Source organism: Dipodomys spectabilis, unplaced genomic scaffold (assembly GCF_019054845.1).
Source record: "Dipodomys spectabilis isolate Male_0828 unplaced genomic scaffold, ASM1905484v1 ptg000165l, whole genome shotgun sequence".
Lineage (NCBI taxonomy): Eukaryota > Metazoa > Chordata > Mammalia > Rodentia > Heteromyidae > Dipodomys > Dipodomys spectabilis.
Genome location: NW_024870842.1, coordinates 2,502,240 through 2,527,449, shown reverse-complemented (window position 1 = coordinate 2,527,449; position 25,210 = coordinate 2,502,240).

Genomic DNA, 25,210 nt, shown 5'->3' with positions numbered 1-25,210 from the left:
ACTTGAGATAAGTTAGAGTGGTGTGCTGAAGGCAGCAGCGGAGGTCTCTAGAAAATGGTTGGCATGGGTCTCAGGACAGCAAATATTTCTTAGGCATAACATATTGAGAAGTTCTGTGTATTAATGGAAACATGTGGACCCCATTTCTACAAACTACACATGGATGGAAAAATGAAAGAACACTTCAAGCACTTCATTCTAGGATTCATTTTACCTAGAACATAATAAAAAGAAAACCTTGGAGGGAGGCAGAAAACATATCATCTAGAAGGTTGTATCTACCCAGTCTCTCCCAGCATCCCCCCCTTTGGTTTAGGAGGGTAGAAGAAAGAACTGGAATGAAAAGAGAAGACACAGAGTGACAAGCCAATCCAGGAATCTGTCCTGTCCTTATTACCCATTGTCTGAGTGGGAGGTGGGAAGTGGGGAGTGGGGACGGAACCTGAAACACTGAGGAACTGGCTCTTCATCTGTCTTAGAGCTGGTTCCAGGCTGAACTCAGCCACAGGGAGCTTCAGAGTGGATTGTACAATGCATCAGACGAAATGCATGCTAAATAATGTTTAATTGACACAGCAGATTGTTTACTTTCGAATAATTGCACTAAATCACGGTGCTTAAAAAGTACTTAGACTTTGCAACTTGGCTCTGCAGGCCCTCTCCCTGGGGATTTTTGTGGGGAGGGGCTGGGCAAGGGAGGGAGTCCCTCAGAGTGGATGGAGGTATTCAGCTGCCGGAGGATCAACTGGAATGCATGTCCTCAGCTAGCAGAACCCCCAGGGCTGAGGTGATTCCTTACACACATGCCGTGGGCAGCCCAGGTGGAGCAATCTGACTTTCAGAGGAACAAAAGAGGCCTGGACACCCATCTGAGCGCCCCCCACCCCCAGTGGACGTCCAGGACACTACTTGTCTGCCCTGTGTATCTGTCTGCACACAACTGGAGCAGTGTACTAAAAACAATGGAATTTTTCTGTCCTGCTGGTTAAGACACAGGCTTCTGAGGACCCCTGCCTTTGTGTCTGCACCCCAGATGCTTCTATATCCAGGAACTATAGAGCCAACACCTGGCACTGACTCTCTGGGCGCGTCAGCATCCTCAGGCTCACACCGCCTTGGTTGTTCCAAACTATGACATTCTATATCCTCACCCTTGAGGACATCTGATGGAAGGGGACACAGCTTCATTGTAGGATGGCCCTTGTTGGACCCCAGCCCTCTCCATCCATCCCCTCCCCCATCCTGGCCACCCAAGCCCCAGGCCGGGCTGTTGAAAACATTTGGCACTGCAGGAAAAGATCTAAGCTTTGTAATATGCTTCTCCAGGGCCTGTGAAAATATCTGAGAACTGAAAAAAAAAACAGTTTTGGCTCTAAAATACGAAAAGGAACTCATAGAACTGAAATTAATATAGGTTTAAATGTCTACAAAGCCATAACATTACGTCAATTGCTCAGGCGTAAGCCAACTCAATTTGTATAAAATTATGTTCAATGTGGACTGCGAGTGTTTTCATTTATTTCATATGGTGAATGGGAGGGGGGCAGATTTTGGCAGCCTGGGCCATTAGTGCCCTGAACCCTATAGGAGATACAGTTCCAGTCCTGGAACCCCAGGGCTTCCGATGGGACCAAACAGCTGACCACACCCCTTCTCCAAGAGCCTAGTTTTTAATTTTACTTTATTATCAGTGTGTGTGTGTGTGTGTGTGTGTGTGTGTGTGTGTGTGTGTGTGTGTGTGTGTTTACTGGGCTTGAACTCAGAGTCTGGGTACTGACCCTTAGTTTTTTCACCCAAGGATGGCACTCTCCCATTTGAGCCACAGCTCTACTTTTGGCTTTTGTTGGTCAATTAGAGATAAGAGTCTCATGGACTTTCCTGCCTGGGTTGGTTTTAAAGCACGATCCTCAGATCAAGGCCTCCTGGGTAGCTAGGATTATAGGCATGATTGACACAGTGCCTGGCTTGATTTTTAATATTTGTTCTTTAACCCCGAGTGTTTGCTCAAACCCAGTGTCAGCCCTCTATCCCTCTCCTTCAGATCACCTGCACTGACAGTGTCAACTGTCACCTTCCTGTGGCTGGCTTCCAGACCTGTGTCCTGAGCTCTAGGCTCAGACTGGGCGCCAGATCGGTCCCTCTGAGTGTGGATTGAATGTTCCCTCCTGTTGTCCTGAATATGTCCTCCTCTGCACCTCCCAAAGCCACCTGGCCTCACCCAAATGGCTGTCCCCTATACTCCATCACTCCTCATCCTTCCTGTTTCCCAGAGTGCATATCACGTCCACCCCTGGGACTCTGAGTCATTGCCAGCAAATTCCTCTTCTTCCTTTTTGTCAAGAGTCCACTGCATTGCTTGCTCTTTCTTCGTTTTCTTTTGTAGTGCTTATATTTGCCTTTTTCTTCTCCTCCCCAATCCAGCTCAGCCCAGTGCAGGCGTACAAATAGGGTTCCTTTCCTGTCCCAACTCTGTCCTACTGGTGTGAATGACCTCCAATACAGGGTGGAGAACAATTCCCAGGATATGTCTGACCTCAGAGGAAAAGATGGATGAGATTGATTATTGATGCCTGCCATGAACACAGAAAAGAGAAGGTTGTGGCACAAAGTTTGCCATCCACAATCTAAGTCCTTCCAAGTTGGCCCCTGATTTGAAGCAGGTGCTGCCAACAGGGCCTTTCCAGCCTTAGTCTTTCCTTTTTGCATCCTTACAAGTCATCATTTGCATTCAAAAGGTTTCTTGCAGGGAAACCCTCTCTAACCTTTTGCCCGCTGTGGGATCAATTGAGGCACCTGGATTGTTGGCATCCACAGCCCATTTGGTCTGACCCCAATTTCCTTCTTCCTTTAATTTCCCACCAGGCCCTAGTTAGTGCCAGCACCTTGCTCCAACCTGGCCATCTCTTCCTGTCCAGTCTTGGCCCTCCCATTCCCACAGTATTGCTCCCCATCTTCTACCAGCCCCGAATCCCCTCCTCTTTCTCTTGCTACTAACTCACACATGGGGCTCCACTTAAAGATAACTAACCTACTGAACATTTATCCTGTGGCAAGCATGACTCTAAGCAATTCACCCTAGTTAACTCTTTTAATCCCCATAGTAGTATTAAGAGGGACACTACTTGAGTTCTCCCATTTGTATTATATCGAGATGGGGTTTCACTGTATAGCCCAGACTGGCAGGGAACTTGAGTTCCTCCTGTCTCAGCCTCCCCCAGAGATGGGATTACCAGTGTGCACTACCATCCCCAACTCTTGAGTTTTATGGATGAGGGAAGTGAAGCATAGAATAACCAGCCTAAAGGCACACAGCTTATAAGCAAGAGTGTTGACGTGAGAAGCCGGTGGTTCTGGCTGCAGCCTCTGCACTTTGTATATCTTATGTTGCCCCTGAATTCTCAGTCTCCCAGGCCAACCTTCTCCACTCAGCCCTCCTGTGCAGTACCAATTATGCGTGTCACTTAGCTGTCACTGTATGGTGCCTCTATTTCACCCTTTCAGCCACTTCAGCATGGGTGACATAGGTGCGGGGGAGGGGGGCTCTCTTTGTGTGGACTCTCTTCCTTTTCTCTTTTCATCTCCTCCCTCTGTTTTTCGTCATCTCTCTTTCTTTTTGCCCAGTCTCATCATTTCCCATAAGAGAGAATTTGGGGTAAGTCTGGAATTAACACACACAAAACCCTCTTCTTTGGACAAGTGGTCTCAGCAGCCACCAGAGAGAGCCAGGAGGCTTGTGACAGAAGGTTCTCAGACACCTTTATGACCCTTGGTGTGCTCCCAGCAATCCTGGGAGAGGGGATGTCTCAAAACAGAGCCCATTGTGTTTGCAGGCTCTGTTTGTGGGCTGGAAATCACATGGGTGTTTGGGGGGTAAAGATGAAGCACCAAAGACCACTGGCCACCAGCAGGAGCCACAAAACAAGAAAACTGCACTAGTGAAATGAGTTCGTTACCCTTTCTGACCTGAGAGTTTGGATTACCTGAGTTCCTCCAGAAATCCTAAATGAGTGCAATTGCCAGCTTCTAAATTGGGCATTTGTGGACGCCTGCTGGCAGGAAGAAGAAAGGTCCGCTGTGGTGCTGTGGTTTGCCTTGAAACCCAGTCAAGCCCCAAATTCTAAACACAAAGCAGCTGTTGGTCCAGAATCTGAGCTGGGATGTTTCATACCGATGCCTCTTCCCCGTTTCCCTTCCCCTGGCCAGCCCTTCTCCTTTTCCCCCTCTCTCTTTATTCATTACTCGAGTGCCAGGAAAGCTCAGTGTGAATGAAAATTGGGATGGATGTGAATTCAAGCCTGCATTATCTGCCATAGACGATCAGGGATTGGGGCGGGCCTGTGGCGAGCCATCCGGGCCGCCCTGCTCCAGAGCCAGTGTTTATAGAAGAGAGGAAAAAATAGAAATCGATCTATGGCATTGGTACAGGGGCTGGGTCAGGCGGGGCAAAGGATTCGGTTGCCACTCTTTCAGCCCTGAGAAATGCCAGCTGATCTCTATCAGGCCAAACTGGGGTATCTTTCAGGTAAATCTCCTGTTCCACGCTGTGAGCCAGGGCTCTATTTTCCGATGCCCGGGCAAAGCAGTCCACCACCAAATCCACCCTGATCGGGTGACATCTCAGGTACTGGGGCAAGATGGGCATCCTGACGCACCCCTCCCAGTGAGGGTCTTGAGGCCCTCTCTCTGGAGGAAGGGCCCATCTCCACCCAGGCCTGTCTTCACAAAGCTATGTCACCTTCCACAAAGTCCCATGGTGCTCAACCTTCTCCTTCCAAGTGCCCAGATCTTGAATTCTCTGCAGTGGGCGATTATACGCAGAGACAAGCCAGCACACTTCCCACCAACCTCCTCAGAGAAGGTCTAACTGTGGTGCACCTATTCTTGTCAGATACCATGGATGGCTCATTCTACCAACTGTTCTCATTGAGTGGTAGGCACTCTATTTTTCCCAGTTCACAGATGGAAAGGCTGAGGTATGGAGAGGTGCCTCCCCAAGGAATCGCTTGCTGCTCAAGAGACAAGAGTAGGGATTGAACAAAAGTCTTCCTGATTCTAAAGTCTGTTTTTTTGTCCCACTGCCAACCTACCTCCCGCCATAGAAATCCATCCTAATATTAGTCTATGTGTTATTTCAGGATGTCTAAATATCAACAGGCACCGCCTCCAGCCTCAGACAATGAAGCCATTGGACAAAGGCAGCTCTGGTATGTTCTTTTCCAGCTCTGATATTTCTGAGATCTTGTGTCTGTGGATACACTCAGAGGCTTTCAGGCAATAAATCAAGTTGTTTAGAAATTAAAAATAAGCATGGGAGGGAGCGACTCACAGAGTCTGAGGCCTTTAAGCCATGGTCTATAAAAATACAAACCGGTTCACTGTTGGCAGAGGTGGTGCCAGGCTTACTCTGTCTCTCACGCTGGCATCCCAAACAAGGCTAGATAGATGGAACCTACTCTGTATGTTGGGCCCTCAGTTCAAGTGGTGATCTTGTTGGCCTATGGGGCAGGGTTAGATGGGATTTCCTGTGGGGTGTGAGGAGGGGCCTAGAGTCATTGGGGCGAGAGCTAACTGGGAAGCGGGAAGACTTGGCAGGGTCCCATGGTGTTTTCTTTACATAGAGAGCTCTTTGGAGCCAGTTCTCCAATCCTTTGCTCCAGTCTATGACTCTCACCTTCCCTCTCCTGCCCCCTCTTCCTGCTCTCCACGAGTGTAGCGGGAACCTGGCCAATTCTCGAGAGAAAATGAAGACATTTCTCAAATGGCATGTTCCAGTGGGCCAAGCGCTGGCAGCCAGAGTCTGTGGGGAAGTGGAACCGATTCCCTGTCCATCCCCTAAATATCCTAAGTATGTTCTCTTCCTGGCCGCAAAACCACAGCAATGTCTCCCTGCCTTCCCCTCCTCTCTCGGACCCCGGGTCTGCAAGATCAGTCCGCCAAAAGGTCCCAGAGGCGCCACCACTGACAAGGGAGGGGCAGGGGCCAGCCTGGCACTTGGCGAGCCTCTGGGCTGGCGCTGGCACTGGGCTGGCCATCAAATGCACTTTCCGCTCTGGCCGCCATGCCAGAGCAGCTTTCCAGGGGTTAGCGGTCTGTGTCACGGGAAGGCCTTCTTGCCCCTTGCTCCTGTGTCGGGGACTCCAGCCTCTGTCTTCCCCTGGGCGCTGTTGGGCATGGAGCTGGTCTCCTCACACTTGTTCCCAGGTCCTAGCTATTTCTGACACTATGTGGTGACCCCCTCAGAAAGCCACTTGCGGCATTAGCCACTCGAGTGCCTTGAGAACAGAGAAGATGAATGGTTTGGGAACTTCTTTGGGGTAGTTTGGTGGAAAGGGCTCAAGAGAAGGGTGCCAGTCCCCACCTCCCAGGAAAGTCTTGGTTTTATCCCATTTTACATGTCTATTCAGACCACATTCATTGTAGGCACTGTTAAATCCATGACAAACACCCTGCTGACATCCCAGGTTCTGTCTTCATGGGGGTCTTCAGTGTGACCGGGGACACCATTGGACAATTGGACCCATTGGGGAAGGGCCTCTGGTCTCGAAGTACATGGAAGGGTTAGTGACTGTTGAGTGACTGTTCATAACCGTCCACAAAAGTTTTTCCTTGGGTCTTGGGGTAGGATAAAGGTCTTCTAATGTCACTTTGTATTGGTCTCTCCTGATCTCTTTCTTGAGAGAACCCTCCAAATGCCAGTGCTCCCAGCGTTCTGGAATTTTCTTGATGCTTCACTCTCCTCAGTTGGGTGGGCGTCAACTCTCTTCTGGTGGAGGTGGGATTAGAAGTCATGTAGTGAAATCCACATCTTCATCCTTTCAGGATGTAGGAAGGGTGAGAATATCCAGCCTACAGACTGTATAAAGTCCAAGAAATCATTTGGTTCATGACAAGACAGACATATATACTATTGATCATTTGTGATAGTCTGTGAATGATGTTGTAAATATCCAAATAGTCCTTGGTGGGGGGAAAAAAAGGTTTCCCACCCCCAGAGACCGACCTTAGTCCACCTCTGGTGGTCTCCTCATCCCTCTCAGGTTAACCTGATGCCATCATAAACTCTCATCTCAATCCTAAGTCAGATCCTCTTAATGCCTCATTTTGGTCGTTGGTATCCACATCCTAGGGTCACCCATGTGCAACCATAGATTTGACTTACCTGGCACTATGTCTGGCATCATTTAGGTATGTCTGCTTCTTCTACCTCTGTCCGACTTACAACCCTGCCATGGATTTCCTGAGGCAGGCCTTTGTCTTGCTCCCGCAGTCACCACTGAGCATTTCCTCATTTCCTCAGAGAACGTGTGCATTTCTGCTGAGATATGCTCTGGTCCTATTTCCCAGCTCAGATGGCCTTTTCTCTCTCCTGCCTCTGCATCTTAACTCATCGCTACTCATATAGTAGATTAAAAACATGCTTCTTGACAGGCACCCATGGCTCCCACCTGTAACCCTAGCTACTCAGAAGGCTGATATTTGAGGGCTGTGGCCAGTCCAGGCAGAAAAGTTTATGCGATTTTTGTGTGAGTATATATGTATGAGTGTTTATGGGAGTGGGTGGGAGGGAGCTAGGGCTTGAACTCAGGGCTTGGACACTGTCCCTAAGATTTTTTTTTCTCACTTAAGCCACAGCTCCACTTCTGGCTTTTTTGGTGCTTCATTGGAGATAAGAGTCTCACAGAAGAGTAGAGCTGCAGGCAGAGTTCACCAGGAAGAAATAACCACAGTACATTTTCTTCTCACAATGCCACAGCCAAGTGCATTCTGGTGCCTGAGTCAGGGAGCTATGGCAAGATGATGCTGCTACTTTAGAGTCCAAAGATGCATACTAAAGGATTGCTAGTCACTTGCCAAGAGTCAACCAAGGCAAGAAAAATTGTTGAATACCCGGGACTCTTAAACAAATTTCAAAGTACTAAAACATTGGTCTCACCATCAGTGATTACTTCTCACCATCATTGATGTACATTGATGAGCATCAAAGTGCAACAGGTATTTCTGTCTTAATGGCACATAGTACAGGGTGTGTCCTACAACTAATAGAGACTAGATTAGATATAATATGGTACACATCTAGCCCTCTACTGGTAGCTTATTTGGTCCTCTCTGGCAAGTGAATGTAGGTATTACCATCATTCCCTTTTCTAGCTACTTGGGAGACTGAGATCCAGAGGGTTTTGGTTTGAAAGCAGCCTGGGTAGACAAATCTGCAAATCTCCAATTAACCAGCAAAATGCTAGACTAGAGAAGGGGGCTCAAGTAGCAGAGCATCAGCCTTCAGCAAGCAACCCAATCAAGAGTTCAGCCTCTGAATTCAAGCAAGGAAGGAGAGAGGGAGGGAAGGAGAGAGGAAGGAAAAAGAAAGTAAAGAAAGAAGAAAGGAAGAGGAAGGAAGGGGAGGAAGGAGGGAGGGAAGGAGGGATGGAAGGGAAGGAGAGGGAGGGAAGGAAGAAAGGAGAGAGGGAAGGAAGGAGAGGGAGGGGAAAGAAAGGAGAGAGGGAGGGAGGGAAGGAGGAAGGGAGGAAAGAAAGAGAGAAAGTAAAGAAAGAGGGAGGGAAGGAAGGAAGGAGGGAAAGAAGGAAAGAAGAAAGAAAGAAGGAGATAATGGGAGCAAAGGAGGAGGGGAAGAAAGAAGGAAGGAAGGAGACAGACAGACAGAAAGAAAGAAGGACAGAAGGAAGGAAGGAAGGAAGGAAGAAGAATCTCAGTTCTCTCTGTGTCTCCTTCAAGCAGCCCACCAGGACTAGGAATGCACTGGCTGTGCTGCTTTTCATCTGCTGTAGGTGATCTTGTTGGTGTTCTGGGGGGAGCTACCACTACTTCTTGGATCTTTTTGAAACCTTGAAACCTCAGCCTGGCTGCTCTGAATCTGCGTGTGCCAGGCTGGAGGCCCTGGAGCATCTCAGCCCCCTCCAGGACTCTCCCTCCATCAAGTGTCAGAGGGGACACAATCTCCCCTCTTGCCCCATCTCTGCTGCATCTTGGCAGGAGAGCTCTAAGCAGTGCATTGCTTCCTGTTCTGTAGTTACAAGAGGATGAAACACCTGGGCAGGAGATGAGCCCTTGTGTTTGCTGCCCTTCCCTGCCTCTGGCCTGGCCCTGCACCTCCTCAGAGAACCACCTGCACCCTGTCCCATCTCAGAGTTTACAGCTGGGGAAACATAGCCCACGTGAGCTGGGAAAGGCCATCCTGCAGGATGGATGGAAGGGTGCTCTTCCTCTGGGGTGCCCAGATGATGTCCAGTGTTGATCTTTACACTTGCTGTATGGTGAAGATCTGCTAGATTCTAACACAACACCTGGTGTTGTTGGGACAGCGGCTGTCCAAGCAGGCACAGGGATCACCATGGTCCCCTCAGAGACCTGAGTTGGAGAAGCTGACAGCCCCATGCCAGCTTCAAGCTCAGGACCCCGTCTTAGAGGCCCACTCAGGGCTGGAAGTCCTCTAAATGTGTCCCAGGAACCAAGCCTACAGATAGAACTGGTTGATACCATTGCTTAGGCCTATTTCCTCCCTCCATGTTTAGGATGCAATTGGCAGTGGGAAGGAACCCCTTGTTGCATTGTTGCCTGCCTGCTTTAGGAGGTGTCTCCTCCTGTTTTCTGGCCTTTTGCAGGCACCCCTCTTCCTACTGGCCCCATGTCATGTCTGGTCTCCCCTGACCCTCACAATCTGTGCATTAGCCTCTGATCTCTTTGCAGCTCCTTGCAAACTGTCCCCACCCCCTCCTTTGCTCTGCCATGGACAACCAGCTCTTCTTCATCCTCCACCCTCAGCCACTTTCTCCAAGAAGCCTCCAGGCTTGCCTCATGCATACCCTGCATCATCTATTTGGCAACTGTTAGCCATATGACGTGCGTCTGCCACACTATGAGCCCACACCTGCTGGCTGGCCAGGTGTCCTTTCTGTCTCAGTGCCCAGTACTCAGCTTGGTCCACACAGGTGCTTATGGCACTGTGGAGCAAATGGGTGTGGGCCAGGCCAGGCTGGGCCAGGCAGCCCAGCAGACAGAGGCCAAGAGGCCGAAAGCATCACAAGTGGGGCCAGGAGAAAACAAGATCCTCCTGTGACAGCCAATGAAGTCACTGGCGAGGAGCACACCCGAGAACTATAAATAGCCTTGCAAGTCATGCATATTACATTAGGGGTGTTGGTGACAACTTAAGTATATTTCCATAAGGTTCCATTATATTTACGTATTAGTTAATGGATACTTAAAATATTATGTTACTGTAATGCTCATGTTTTATTAGCAAACTATCACATCAAATGGAGTAGCTAAGTGTGATGGAAAATTGGCTCCACAGCTAGATTTCTGTATTTTCACACTGAATTTTTGATTTCCAAGTCCCCACCTACCTACTTACCTTTGGCCAGGAGGTGATTTTCTTCAGAACACCTGTGATCTCTGCCCCCCACCTGACTGGGAGGTGGGAGAGTGCCGAAGGGGACTCAGTAGAGGGCAAAAGAGTCAGTCTAGGGCTTCTCTAATTAACTCAGCTCAGCTCTTCAGCGTCTGTGTAATATTGGGTAAGTGTCTTGTCCTTTCTGGGCTCCAGCTACTCGCTTTGTTAAATGAAGAATTGGACTTGAAGGTCTCTGTATTAGAGTTCTTCAGAGAAAAAAATCACAGAGAAAGGGAGAGGGAAGGAGGGAAGGAGGGAAAGAGAAGAGAGAAAAGAAGAGAAGGGAAGGGACATACAGAGAGATTTTAAGGATCTGGCTCATGGAATTGTGGTGCTAAAAGGCTAGATGTTTTCAGAGAAAGCTGAACATTAGCAGTCTGGAGAAAAGGTGGCATTGTACCTTCAGTGCAAAGGTATATGCAGGCAGAACTTTCTTCTCTTCAGGTCTTCAACTGATTGGTTGAGGCCCCATCCATATTCTACAGGGTAAGCTGCTTCACTCAAATTCCACTGCCTTAAAGATTAGTTACATCTTCCACAAGTACCTTCATAGCAGTATCTAGACTAGTATTGGACCACTGGGTACACATGGCCAAACTAACATCATAAAGTAAATCATCACACTCTCTAAGTCTCCTAAGTTTCTAGGGGACCAAATTCTGGATGATCTGGCTTAGAACTTGATCTCCTTTGCTGTGGACTGGGTGACCTTTAGTGATTCCCAGAGCAGACCATCCTCAATTTCCCCATCTGAAAACTGGGAGTAGGCTCAGATATCAATGACATAAATCTTATGGGCGTGTTGCAAGCGCTGCCTATTAGCAAAGCCCTATCTTGTCCTGGAGAAGCTTCTAGCAGCAGCTCGGGAGATGTGGGTGACACCATGAATGATATAACGAAGCAAAAACATATTGAAAACTATGTGGTAAGAGTCATGAAGTAAAGAAAAGCAAGATGTGGGCAAAAGGGCACCCCAACCTTATTGATGGGGCCAATAATGTGATGCAGACGCAGGGTGGAGGGGGTAGACAGACGGGGGCCTATCCCCAGTCTGGTCCCCTTCACCCTCACTGCCCACTGTCTTCCTCCTGAGGACAAAAGACACAGGGGACAGAGCCCCTGCACCACCTCATCCTTCACAGGAAGTTTGCCAGCCAGCAACACAAGATACAGACTTTCTGACCCCTACCCCTCGAAGGGCTCGGGAAACAGACTGCTGTTAAGCCTATGAGCTCTCACGGAGCAGCAAGGCAAAGGAACAGAGCAAGGGTGGCCTTGTTCCTTATACCAGGCCACTGATCGGTGCCCCCAAGTTCTGCTCTGACTGTACATAGAGCCTGCTTGAAAACAGAACCCGGGAGAAGGGATTCCAGGTGGAAATGCAGTCTGCCCAAATGCTTAGAAGATGACAGCTCGGGTTTAGAGAATGGGAAAGGACACACAGAAACCGATCTCCTGTTTCTACCTACAAAAATACTTCTGCCCTGCATGTGGCCAGCAGCAGGGCTGAGGTTGGCGACCCCCAGCTGTCAGCAGGCTGCTTGGCCAGCGGCTGGGGGGCTGGTGGTACCTGATGGGCATTAACCGCCTGATTGAGTTATGACAGTTCCTTGCGCCCAACGGGAAGCCGGGCAAGGCGGTCCTAGCGGGGGCCGCAGACAAATGATGATAAAGTGCTCACTTTAAGGAACCATCTCCTCGAGATATTTCATGCTCCCGGCAGGGGGAGGGGGCGGGCAGGCTGCCCTGGTGGCACAGCTAACTACTCCATCAATCGATTTGATTCACAGCCACGGCTACTCCCCGTCATAATATTTCAAATAAATGGGACCGTGGATAGAAATAATATCTGCATCAATATTAACCCTGAAAGGACTAATGGACATAAGCTATAATTTCCTGGACATCCTAATAACGCATTTTGACCGTCATTGGCATGGGACAATTTTTTATTCTCTCTTTTTTCTTCTCTGCTTGTCTGTTGGTCTTTCTCTCTCCTTTTTAAGCAATGACAGATTTGCTATGCTCACCCCCAGTCTATGGTTTAGGGGGATACCAGGAGCTCCTGTCTCCACTTCTTGCCAGCCTGAGCATCCTACTATACAGGAAAGATGGGGCTACTGAAAGGTTCCTGGGTTGTGTTTCTTCTGAGCCTGTTAAATAATTAGGGGACAGCTTGCCACTCATTCAGACGATGCTTTCTTTGCATCTACTATGTGCTAGGCTCTTTTCTAAATGCTTGGAATACATCTGTGAACAAGAGAGAAATGAACTCTGTCCAGGTGACTTTACATTATATAGTTGAGGGTGTGAACTATTAATAAGCCCCAAACACACAAGTAATAAATCAGGGTACTGAGATCAAGACCACACACACACACACACACACACACACACACACACACACACACACACACATACACACCATCCTGTAATTGCCCTGTTTTCACACAAGTGATATCTAATGACTGGAATGAAGATCTCTTAGATCTAGTTATTTCTACCATGCACAAGAACCGGCTGCCAAAAAGCCAGGTGCCAGTGGTTCATGCCTGTAATCCTAGCTACTCAGGAGGCTGAGATCTGAGGATCACGGTTCAAAGCCAGCCTGGGCAGGAAAGTCCGTGAGACTCTTTTCTCCAATAAACCACTAGAAGACTGGAAGTGGTGCTGTGGCTCAAGTGGTAGAGCGGTCACCTTGATCTGAAGAGCGCAGGGACAGCGCCCAAGCCCAGAGTTCAAGCCCCAGGACCAACCAATAAAAAAAAAAAAAAAAAGAACCGGCTGCCAAAGAGCTGAATATGGCCCTGGTAGAGGTAGGGGTAAAAGGTTGTTTGACCTATATGTTTTCTAAAACTTTGTGCATAAAATGTTAAAAAGCCAGAGTTTTACTTGAAGTACTTGGCTTCCATTTTGCCTTTAGAAGTGGGGACACCAGCAGCACCCACATTCCTTCTGGAAATCATTGGAATTGGCTCACGTCCACTCCTTTAGACGAATTCTTGCTTTGTATTTCACCGCAGTCCCTATTGCTCCGTACTGTGTGGGCAGAGCCTACTGAGCACCACACCTGCAGTGCTGTAGGTATCTGCCTTTGTGGCCCGTGGTTGTCTCCTTGGAACTGATTCCTGAACATTCTGTCCTTGACCATGCCCTTATTCCTGTGCGCCTACTCTCAGTCATGTCTGAAGGCCCTCCCTGTGGCTGCTAGACACTGCTGACTACAAGAATGTGTGCTTTGGCTGGCCCATTTCCCTCCTGCTTGCCTCCCTTCTCCTCTTCCCTCTCTCTCTCATCTCTTTCTCTCTCCTTTCTTTCTTTTTACAACACTGGGGTTCAAACTCAAGGTCTTATGTTTGCTAAGAGGGTATTCTACCATTTGAGCCATGTCTCCAGTCCTTTTTGCTTTGGTTTATTTTTTGATAAGGCCTCATAATTTAATCTATGGTAGCCTGGGAGGGTGATGCTTCTCCTACATATGCCTCCAAAATAGCTTAGACTACAGGTGTGAACCGCCATATTTAGCTTATTTTGAAATAGAGTATCGCTAACTTTGCCCAGGCTGGCCTCGAACCACAATCCTCCCATCTACCTCCAGAGCAGCTGGGGTGACAGGCATATGCCACCACATCCAGCCAGCTTCTTCATTTTTAAAAAGGGAATGACATCAGGATCACTGCCATAGACTCTTGGTAGGGATCAAATGAGACGTTCACTATCTACTTTACATAAATACAAGATGCATTTTACATACAATAGAATGGGACCTAGCACTCTTCCCAGTGCTATGTTTACTCTCCTTGTATTGAATCATCCACTGTTCAGAGAGGTGTGTGGAGGGGGAGGAATGGCCATGCTCTCTGGGGTGACCAGAGGTTGCCTCTTATTGGTGCTCTGGTCCCACCTGTTTCAAAGTGGCTTCCTAGCTGAGTCCCCCACTCTACCAGGCTTCTGAATATTCACCCACACTTCTGCTGGAGACAGTGGGGGATGGAGCTGGGGCTGCCCAGGGCTGCTGTGCACAGAGCACTCGCTTGTTGGGGAGAGAACCAATGTTCAGGTGTTGCCCTGTGGGACTCCTGGTGCAGGGAGGAGGTAACAAGCCAGGAGAAGCATTGAAGTTAACACTCTCCAGCAAAGGGGACAATGAGCAAGTACCTACAGGACACGTTTGCCCAGCCACAGGCTCCCCCCCGCCCCCCCCCCCCCTCAGTATGTACCATACACATTCACATTGATTACCAGAGGCCAAGAGTTTGTGCTTCTCTCTGTTCTCAGGGGGTACCAGTTGGCTGGTCTGGGACACACTGTCAGTACCACTCAGTTAGCCTTTGACGGACAAAACCATTGTGCTAAGTATAGGTGGTTACAAGGATGGACCCCATAGGATTGTGTTGAGATGGTTGGATGTGTGTCCTTCCTGCCAAGGGGCCACACAGCCTGGTGGATAGACAGGAACACATCTGACGAGTGTGGCTGAGCTTGGCAGAGCCCTGAGCTGCTTCTCACAACCTTCAGCATGGCTGGCCCAGCAGTGTGGAACCATCTCCTACTGAGAACCCTGGCTGCTAGGACAGAGAGGGTGGGGGCGAAATGGGCAAGAGGCATGGAGCATCTTCATGGGCTGAATGGTCTCCTGGAGTGAGGGCAGGGAGCTGCTGAGGGCTGGCCCCAGAGGCCATCTTCACCCTACAGGAGGGGCAGGAAGTGGACCCTAGCCTGCATAGGTACAGCAGGGACCTGTAGGAAGCTATCAATGGGGGCTTTCACCTGCCTGTAAATTAATGCTGCTCTTGGCCACAAGACATGACATGTCATATCCTTGCTTCCCCCTTCCTTGTTCTGGTGGAGGTTCTGATATGACTATCTCCAGACTGGTCAGGTGAGTCCAGGGGACCTTCCACTGGCTTTTGTCTCTTTCTTGCTCCTTGCCTCCAGTCTTCATGCCTGCCCCAGGTCACTTCTTTAATAAACTTCTGTGTCTTGGGCTCTACTTCGGGGATGAATCATACTTGCTGGAGACAGATTTGAGGTTTCAAGCCTGCAGAAAGTACTCACCATCCACCTGAATACACGATATTGACTGAGTTCAGACACCAAGACCAACACATACTCGAGAAATGCTCGAATGGTATGGCTATGAGCAGGTTACAGATACTGGCTCCAAGAGCTCAAGTTGCATTAAGGAAAGAGTTAATGAGCCAACAGAAGCTTTGAAGAGCAATAAATGCCACCATGAAGAGAAACAGAGTGGGCACCCAACCCACTCTACCATGCCAGGTGACACCTGAGCTGAGATCTGTCACTAGACCAGGACAAAATCCAAGTCAGCTGTTCAGTTTTCAAAGTCCACCTGGGGTGAGGACAGGAATTGGATACAAGCATTGAATATAATTTACTGTGTCATCCTTTCTAGAATGCACTAGAATCTTCTGCTCTGACCTAAGGACACCTCCCTTGAGTCTAACCAGAGCCTGGCTGGGGCAAGTTGTCTGTTTTCTCCTGCTCTGGCCTTTGAGAGGGGAGAGAGGATAGAGAGGAGAAGATTTCCAACCCCAGGGAATAGGATGTGATCACAAGACAGCCCTTCGCAGCCAGGATATTCTAGGCTGGCCCTGAGCCTCTGCCTTACCACCATCTGCTCCGTGTTTCCTTCTCCTTCTTTGTCCCAGGGTCCCTTTCCCCCTCCCTGATCCAGCTTTGTGGGAGAATCCTGTCCTGGGGGTGTCAGATTGTTGGGAAATGCATCTCTTGGGGAAGAACCTCAGTTTTATGAAATAAGTGACAGATAGCTCCCCCCAGACAGCTTTCTTCTGCAAATGGCATCACTTTACACTGGTTGGAATACACAGGAGGGTTCCAGGCTTGATTCAAAGCCCACAGAAATCTTCCCTTAACTTTTTTTTTTTGGAAACGCTATTGGTTTTCATCAGATTTAGCTTCTGAAGACAGGAGCATGAAAATGAGCCAGAGAAATTTCCAGTTGAAGAGGTAGGGGCGACCCAGGGAAGGTGTGGCTTCACTTCTATGACATGTTAGCCTCACCTAATGGCTCAGCCTCACCTCTGATCTTGGGAGGTCAAGTGGATGCCCGGTGTGTGGCTCTCCTCCAGCCCAGGGGCAGCCATGCCTTTTGGGTGCTTTGGCTTCACCTGCATTCCTGTGGAGCCATCACGATGCTTTGGTCCCAGAGACCTACTGTGAGGAGGGGTCCCTGCTTTACTTCGTGAAACGTTGCTTCTTACTGCTTCTGAGACCCCTAACTGTAGGGTTCATCAAGGGATGTAGGACTCCATTCTTGGTCTTTGCTGCAGGTCTGCATTTCCTGGGGCTGAAATTGAGCCAAGATCTCTTTGTGACGCAACCAATCCTCCTTCCTGTTCAGCTCTCAGACCCCCTAGGTAGGAAGGTGAGCCAGTCAGTGTCCTTCCTCTCTTTAGCATCAGATCTTGACAGAAGATAGACCAAGGTCCAGTGGCAGCCAGCCCAGCCAGCTTCAACAAATACCCAGAGGAAGGAAGTTGCCCTTCCAAAACACGCCATTTCAGATACTGGCTTGGAATCCCGGATACCTGTGTTCCAGTCTCAGTTTTACTAGCTTGTCATGTGACCTTGGGTAAGTCACTTTCTCTTACTAGGTCACAATATAATAGATGTCAACTAAGCATGTTGAGACATCTGTTATATTCCAAGATACTGGACAAAGGAACACACAGAGAGAGAGAAAGGGGGCTGGGAGTGAACATCAACTTTAAGGAGAGACCCTGTAAATACAGCAGCCTGGAGCATCCTTCTGAACAAAGTAATGAATTTAGAATTCAAAGATCAGGAAGGTTCTTTATTGCTGAAAGGGGAAAGGTCCGAATATTGCTTAGCAAATTACCATCTGCTAGGGGCACCATTATGCCTTGACACAACCATTGGTCAGCAAATTGGTCACATTATTGGTTAGTAAATTTGAAGCTGCAGAATTATTTATTGGCAAATTAGAGATGGCAGAATTATTGGTTGGCGAGGCCAGAATTGCAGCGACTGGTTAGCAAATTAGAGATGCCTGTTTTGGTCTGTGAATAAATCACGGCTGGTCAGGGTATTGGAGGCCAAATTAGAGGTGGCCAGGTTATTTATGGCCAAGTCAGAAAAGCAGAAAGTGCCTTTGCCAGGCAGAGGGGAGGTCAGCCCTCAGCACGGTGGAGCCCCTCGGTGAGACTGCTTTCAGGTTGACATCTCCAAAGGAGCAATGATTATTTTGCAAGCACAGTGATGGAGTAAGATGACACAACTTCCACTTCCCAACTCCACTCCAAGCTTCGGTGAGAACCTACAGCGAAGTGGAGGGATGGAGGCAGATGCAAGATAGCCATTCCAAATAAGTTTCCTGTAGTGGCTTGGAAGGAAGTTGGGACTCACTCAAGAACCTGCTTTCCGCAGACAAGACTTTTGATTATGACCTGGCTCAGCATAGGATGGAGGAACCATGGGGCATACACAGTCTGACCTCAGGATCCCAGGATTGATAAATCTCTCTTCTTTCAGGCTCTGGCCAGACCTTGGTTCTCCAGAAAAGCTACTTCCTCCCTGGCAGCTTCCTGCAGGCTGATTCCCACTTGAGCCTCACCATCTGGACCACTCATTACACAGTTCTTTTCACTCTGCTTTCCAGGTGCTTTTGACCGTTGTAACTTTTTCATAGTTCTTCTGTTGAAAAGAAAAGCCATCTGAGGGAAGAAGTCCTGTTCTTCTAACACTTAGGCACAGAACTCAGCTATATAGGCATTCATAATGTGTGAACAGATGGATGGAGGATGGAGGGATGCTTAACTATTGAATAAATAGACACATGAGAAATGACAGTACAAGCGAAAGGAGTAATAGTATGGAGATGGTTGGATAAAAGGATGGATGTTTTGGTTGTTTCTGATGATGTGGCTTGTATGGCTTCCAGAATGACGGAACTTAGGAATTTCAGAGCTACAAGGAATTTGATGTCATGTGATTCCTCTCCCCTTTCTTCCTTAAGTCTGGAAGCGAGTGTGCGTGTGTGTGTGTGCGTGCGTGTGTGTGTGTGTGTGTGTGTGTGTGTGTGTGTGTGCGTGTGTTGGGGTTTGAACTCAGGGCGTGGGTGCCATCCCTTAGCTTTTTCACTTACGACTGGCACTCTACTACTTGAGCCACAGCTTCACTTCTGGCTTTATTTCTGGTTCATTGAAGAGTCTTATATGAACTTTTCCTGTGAAGGCTGATTTTGAACCCAGATCTTCAGATCTCACCCACCTGAGTAGCTAGGATTACAGAATGAGCACTGGTGCCTGCCTAAAGACTAAATAAAAGTGCAAAAAAAAAATTTAACATGTCACTCTTCCTACTTCATGGCTAAGAAATTTCAGATGAGGTTTTCTGGGTAAGACAAAGGGCAGTGGAGCCCATCTAGCCTCTGTCTGCAGAAGAGAGCAAGCTCATGGGAGAGCCCAGGAACAAGCTCAGGGCTGGAGGAGAGCAACAGTGGCCTCCAGGGTCAATGTGAGGTTTTAGAAGCACAGGATGTCTCATCGCCGGGTAATGATGGTTGTGTGGTAACTTGCCCATACTCTACACTTGCTTCTTTACTTATTCCCATCTGATCTTTGAAGAAACTTAGTGAGAAATCTCTACCTCATTTTATAGATGACAAAACTCAAGTTCAGAGAGAAGAAGGGCTTTGCTCAGGGCCCATGGCAAGTAAAACCTAGGCCACAAATCTCCAGACCAACACGTCTACCTCACTTACCTCTAACCAAGTGATCTGTTCTCTGTTTCCCTCTCAGTATTTGTTCATTCATAGAAAATAAAGGCTTATACAGCTCATGGCTCCAGAGGCTGCAAGCCCAAGAGCAAGGCATCTGCATATCCTTGGCACCTGGTGAGGGTCTCATGTTGTAAGAAAACATGATGGAGGGCAGCAGGTGGTAAGACAGGGCAGACATGCTCCCTTCCCCCATTCTTGTTGCTCACTAGAACATTCTGTCGCACTGCTCATCCTGCAATTTGTTTATTTTATCTACTTTCTTCTGTCTCTCTCCCCAACAATACCAAGCACGTTGGATGGCAGGGGCCACATTAACCATCTGTCCCCAGCCCGCAGACCTGGCTCACACAGTCTTTAGATTAGTTGAATGGAGAGAGAGACAAGATGATACGATTTGACATAAGTTAACACAAAGCTCTCAGGTTTGTGTCTAATCTTTCAACATTATCTGGTGATTTTATTCCCTAGAAATGTAGCTCTGGTGTCATCCGATGCTCATTCTCTGCACCTCCTCCCCGGACCATTGTCTACTCCACCCTCTGCCCTGCTGGAGTAGGTTGGATAGGCATTAGGTGATTGTTTCTGATGTTAACACTTGTGGGCTCCATTATCAAACTCTCCTGACTTTTGGCTTCTGCTTAGGTTTGGCTGATGGGAGGCACCAGAGGGAGATGAGAATGTGGGAGGAGAGAGAAGTTGTGATATTTCTTCCCTGTCCCACTCCAAGTTTTCCTGCTGTGCCTCTATTGGGAGCTGTATCTCATCATGATGACAATTCTCAAAAGGTGGCCTTTCCCACAAGTCTAGATCCTATTGGGCTGTGTTGATTCTATTTCCTCTCCTCTCTCTTAGCCCTAGGGAAACACCAGGACAATTATATATGGGTAGAGGGACAGCTTAGTTCTATCTCTTGCTTCAAATAAGATAATGCGAATCACCAGTTAATGGAAGGGTGTATTAGTCAGTTTTCCATAACTATAACAAAATATCTGTGAAGCACTTCACAGCTTCATTAGCTAAAAATCTGAACTGACCAGTGATTTGGTTTTAGGGGAGGGGCTCTTTCTGCCATGCAGATGACATTACAGTAAGATAAAACTGTAGAGGAAGAAATCACATTGTAAGGGGGGGGGAGGGACAGAGCCACTGGTGTCCAAAGAAAGCAACATTAACCTCGTCGACCTGAAGACCTTTTTCTAGGCTCAACGTCTTTTAAAAAATTATTCAATTGTAAAGATGCTGTACAGAGGTGTTGCAGTGAGCAAGATACTGAGCTTGTTTTGCTTTCCTCCTTTGCTTTTCTCCTACTATCCCCTCCCTCCCCACCTCCCCCCACCTCCCCCACTCCTCCCCCCACCAGAGTTATAAAGTTATTTCCAACATAGTGTCTGTGAGTATCATTGCTGCAATGGGTCATCCTGTATCTTTGTTTCAGCATTTTGTGATTCCCCTTCCCCTCCCCAAATTAGATAAATGTATATATAAGATGCAGGGCACCAAAATCAAATACAGTGACAACAGGGGACATATCATCGTGGTAAGAACATACAAAAGAAACAAAAAAAAACCCCTCATAATACATACAAAACAACAACAAAGGAAAAAACCTCTTGTGCCCATATCTTGGGGTTCATTTTGCTTAGCATCATCTTATATGGTCATATGTACATAGCGTTTGAGCTTTTGTGCTCATTTGATAAGATTATCCTGGGCGTATACTAATTATTGCAAATAAGGAAAACCATGGGACCTATATTTCTTTGGGTAGGCCCAGTATCTTAAAGGTTCAGCCATTGCTTCACATTATTGGCCAACCTAACATATAAAGCTTTAGGGGAAAAAAATCATACTGAAACCATCACAGAAAACAAATACAAAAGTAGATGTCAACATTTAGCTTCTTCCTCCCGAGAGTCAATTCTGACGACAGTGTATGCATGTCTTTGTCTGGATCTTAATTATCATTGGCGGGCACCTGGGTTTCTTTCTAGCTCCTTCTATCCTTACCACTACTACTGTGTCTCACCTGTGTCTCTTGAGTGGGTGCGGGACATCCAGCTGGGCCTTTCCTCCTCTGCCCTTCATTTCTACATCTTGTAAATGAAGAGTAACTACAATGATGTTGGGTAAGATTATGTGTGCTTCATGTCTGTAGCACAGAAGGCCCTCAGTGAATGGCAGATGATCTTTTTAAATTTTTTATTTATTAAAAATAATTATTATTTAGCATACATTAGTTATACAAGACTGTGAGGGTTTGTGATATTTTCACACATGTATACAATGTAGTCCCATCAATCATGAATCAATTAGACACTTTCTAATGCCAATCATCCCCCTTTGCTTGACATTTTAGTGATTTCAGATTTTCCCTACCATAAAGGATGCTGGGATAAGTATCCATGTAGATAGTGTACTTCTCACGTTTACTTTTGTTCTCTTAGAACATATTCTTGGCCTTGTCAAAGCTATCCACTGAGTCACAAGTGTGCTGTTGGTAATTTTGTAGGTATTCCCAAATCAGTCTTCTAAAACTGTTTTGCTGAATGGAGTTTAACAGTAGCAGACTATATTTATAAAGTGTTTGCTGTGTGCTGGGCATTGTGTTAAGCACTTTATGTATACTAACAACAGAACAGCACAGAACAGCACAGAACGGCACAGAACAGCAAAGCAGAGCCACAGCAGCTCCATGATTTGCCCAAGGTCATGGGGCCACTGGGAGCACTAGAGACTCAAATCTAGGTCCCTGACTCCGATGCGCTCACTTTTAACTGCTTATAACCTGGCAGCTGTCACAGCCCCGCCCTCTCTCCTGGCACCTGTTCTGGCCCCTGTGCCTAGGAACGGTGTTCTGGTTTCTGTATGGGCACCAGGCTGTACTGCCTTGGACACAGCAGGAGTGAGGAGGTAGGAAGTCTGTCACCACATTCCCTGCCCAGGGACACTCTACAGCTCTGACTCTTAGAAAGTTTGGAGCGGAGTCAGGTTGCAGAGCCTGGAGAACAGGTCTTTTCACGCATGGGCACACCACTGGCATTCCACTGGCTGGGGGCCTTTCCAAGCCACCTCCAGCACTTGTGAAGTTGGTCAGCCCAGCTGGGGAGGCCCCAGTGCACTCTGGAGCCTGCCTCTGGGGGGGGCCTAGAGGCATGGGGCAAGCAGGGCTGTGCCCATGGCCTTGGTTTGCCCTGCGACACCTAATTGTACGTAGACACACTGTCTGCAGAACCCCACATCTACGCCATCTACCTCCGGGGACAGAAGCAGAGAGGAATGAAGCGGCCAATGAGAGGAGGGTAAGCGTGCTCCCAGCTGGAATGCTTCTGTTCTCAGCCTCACTGCCTGGCAACCTCTGCCCTGGCACCCGCCAAGCTTGCAGGAACTTCAGCAGAGGTCTTAGCCTCTGCCTCCCTGGGTTTTGCAATTTCTCTGCTTTGCTTCACCCACCTTGGGACTAATTGACTGACTATCCTGTAAGAACAGTGAACACATCACTAGCACAGTGGTAGTTCCTAGCTGGTAGTTTGAATGAATTGATAACCTCGTGAGAACTTCGTCCACTGAAAGTATACAAGGGTCCTGATTTAAGGGGCTTCCCTCTGTTTTGACGCTTATGAGAGGAAGAGAAACAATAATAAAATAGCGAGGTTTTCACATCTCTCAAATGAGATATCCAAGGAGAATGGGCCCCTGCCACGGGAGTAGCTACACACACTCCAGAAAAAAAATATTACAAAATGTTCAGAACTTCAGGATCCCAAACCAAGCAGTGACGGGGAGAGAACACTGTTCCTGAGTAGATTCTAAGCAATATCAAATGGTGCACATGGTACAGGCATAAACCTAGACAAGGAGCAGAAACTGTGCCCTAGGCCCCACCTCTCCCTGCAAATCCCACCAGAGTCATCTGAATATTTGGAATGGCAAAGTTCTTCAGATGAGATGCAGAGCAGTGGTTTTGGAGACACTGAGGACTCTGCCTGCTGGGCTTTTTTTTTGGAGATGGGACTTGAACCCAGGGCTTGGGCACTGTCCCCTTTTTTTTTTTCCTCAAGGCTAGTGCTTTACCACTTGAAGTCACAGCACTACTTGCAGTTTTCTGGCAGTTCAATTGGAAATAAGAACTGGGCTCAAGATCTCAGCCTCCTGAGGATCTAGGATTACAGGGATGAACCACTAGCTCCCAGCAGTGCTGGGTTTTTGTGTAGGTTCTCACTGTTGGAACATCCCAAGTAAAAAGCTACCCTGGAAGTCCAGTGACTTACTCTGAATGGGTATGACGGAAGTAAGCAGTTTAGTATCCTAAAGTTCTCTGAACTCTCTCTGGGGGATCTCCAAGCTTACTACACCCAGACTGATGCGTGATTTCTCAGCTGCCAATCACCCACCACCAGCAGCAGACTCGGAACATTCAACTGGTACCTGAGGCCTTCCAGACTCTCCCTGAATGTATTCCTCCAGGCAGCTTAAAGGGGCTCAACAGGTGATCCGGGATATTTTTCTTTTCCTCTTTTTTTTTTTTTTGACTTTGCTCTCTGGGTGGGTTTCTCTGCTTGCATTCTCACAGCCTAATTATTACATGAAGAAAAAAATAGCTATTCACACCTAAGAGAGAGACACTCTTACTCCAGTAACTAGGAATCTTCAATGGCAGTCACTGAGCAATTATACGCTACAATTTACACCACATCCTCCTGTCTGTTCTTTGACAAAACGAGTCCCTATTATTAGTCAGGCAATAATCAAATGCCTAAAATAGGCTTATAAAAGATCTGTGAACCACGAGAGCGGGTTGTTAGTGAGAGTTATGATACAGTTCAGGAGCAGATTTCCAGAACCAATGCAACAACACACAAATGTTCTATTTTTTTCTTTTTTTCTTTTTGTTACCATAAGCTACCTAATACAGAAAAGGAAAGGGGTTGCGAGGAGGAAGAGAGGAGTGGAGAGGAGGAAAATTTCAGACCCACGAAGTCATGGTCTTTAAATTGTGGAAAAGCTTCTGGAGACGAATGTATTCTTCAATCTTTGATATAAAAGGGTGATTTGTTGGGCACCAGTCAAACTTCACTGCCCAAGAAACCACTTGAAGGAGTCAAAAACTCTGTTTTGTTCGACATGATTTGAATAATTCCTTCCCCCTTCTTGGCCCATTCTGTTCATCATGATGAACAATAATGTGTCCCAAACTTGCACCGTGTGTGTATGTATGTTTCCCAATTGTCTTTGTGTCTATGAATCTCCTTGCTATACTATCGAATTGTCATTTCTCTTCATAGATACTTGTCCAAATGAATACAACTTCAAATTCCTTTCTTTCTCCTTTGGAGTTGGTAACTTTGTAACGCTGCTAATAGAAAATCAGTCTCTTTCCTTCCTAGTTGGAAACACTGGATTGCTCTGCCCTGGACTCCTGATGTCTGCCACAGACCAGCCCTCTCCTCCTTCCTCTGTGCTCAAGGGAGCACTTCCAGAATGTACTAGGGTTATGTGTCAGGTGGAGGGGCAGCAGTAAGAATTAGTACTACTCAAGGACTCACAGAATATAGATGCATGCTATGCATGTTCATTGATTTTTTTCATTAAAATCTATCACAAGCTTGCATTTCTTAAACTACCTAGCTTTCTTCTGGATTTCTTTTCTCTAGAAATGGCAGGGTGGGGGAGAGAGAGAGAGGGAAGGAGGGAGAGAGAGAGTAAGAGAGAGAGCTTCTGTATATAATAGTAGCAGGGCTTGAACTCAAAGCCTCACATTCAACTTTTACCTTACAGCTGGCACTCTACCACTTGAGCCTCACCTCCAGTCAAGCATTTTGCTGCGGTCAATTGGACATGGAGTTTCACAGACTTATCTGCTTGGGATGGCTTTGAACATTGCTCCTCCAGGGCACAACTTCCTGAGTAGCTAGAATGACAGGTATGAACCACCCAGATCTTTTCTTGTATTTAAACATAGCAAATTTGGCTCCCTTTCTCAGAACCAGTATGGTAGGCATGAGGTCCATCTCCCCAGT